This window comes from Helicoverpa zea, chromosome 28, assembly GCF_022581195.2.
Source record: "Helicoverpa zea isolate HzStark_Cry1AcR chromosome 28, ilHelZeax1.1, whole genome shotgun sequence".
NCBI classification, from domain to species: domain Eukaryota; kingdom Metazoa; phylum Arthropoda; class Insecta; order Lepidoptera; family Noctuidae; genus Helicoverpa; species Helicoverpa zea.
Genome location: NC_061479.1, coordinates 649,302 through 650,539, shown reverse-complemented (window position 1 = coordinate 650,539; position 1,238 = coordinate 649,302).

The following is a 1,238-nucleotide window of genomic DNA, read 5'->3' as shown; positions in this document are numbered from 1 at the left end:
CCCCCCTTGGTTATACTTGTGTCAGACTTACTGGCTTCTGACTACCCGTAATGACTGACAAGGATGTTCAAAGACAGCCGGGACCTACAGGGGCCCGATTCTCCTAAGTTAATAATGTCAAAATCGAGTAGAAATCGAATCGCAATATAATCGCAATAGCAGTTTTAACCATATCGGGCATTCTGCTACTAATAAAAGACCAATCGTATTCGATTGACATTTGATTGGTGTGCGATTGGTCTGCTATTTTGGTCCATACGGTAGTTTGCTGTATAATCATTTTGCAATCGTAAATCATTTGCAGACAAAATGATTCATTATTGAATGACAGAAAAGGATAAAAACGTGTATTTAAAAAAAAATAGCGGAATGCCACATACCCTTCAATCGTAATCGAGTCGGGATCGGATCTCAGTCGAATCGAGTCGAACGTGAATCGTATGACGCTTAAGTAAAATTAGGAGAATCGCGGCCCAGTTTAACGTGCCATCCAAAACAGTCATTGGTGCCTAAGATATACTTAGAACGTACATATAAACTTTAAAAAGTTGCAATGGTAAGAATTAATCATACTTATTTATTTTTATTAAATAATTAATTAAGGGCGTCCACGGCCGATTTCAGCCACGGCGGCTGTTCCCATTTTTAAGGAGACCAGCCAGCTGCGCAGGACATATATTATATTGCACGAGCATTTGCTTGGACACAGGTGCACTCACTATTCCTTCACTCTTGTAACCCGATGGGACGGCAATCCGACACGACGGGAAAGAGATCAGGGGCCCGATTCTCCTAATTTTACTTAAGCAACGTACGATTCACGTTCGACTGCGATCCAATCCCGACTCGATTACGATTGAAACGTATGTTTCATTCCGCTATTTCAACCAATTGCCATCCACTGATGAACGTATTGCAAATAATACTCATTTAATGAAAACCTGCCATAATGACGGTTGTAACACTGCAGGTATAGTACTCAAGAGGGATATAAGAACGTATTACATACGAGAGGTATTTTTTTTTGGGGTGCCCTTTTTGGGGAGCTGGTAAAAACATAAAAACCATAAAAAAAGTTCGGTCGTCTACAGTGCGATCTGCGTATACTTTTAAGTGTCATGTGTCTTGGATAAAAATGAACTATACACTCTATAGGTACTTGATTTGCATAGTCGATTCTATGCGTACATCACTATTAATAATTTTAGTTGGCAAATTATTAGGAGTGGCAACATTTA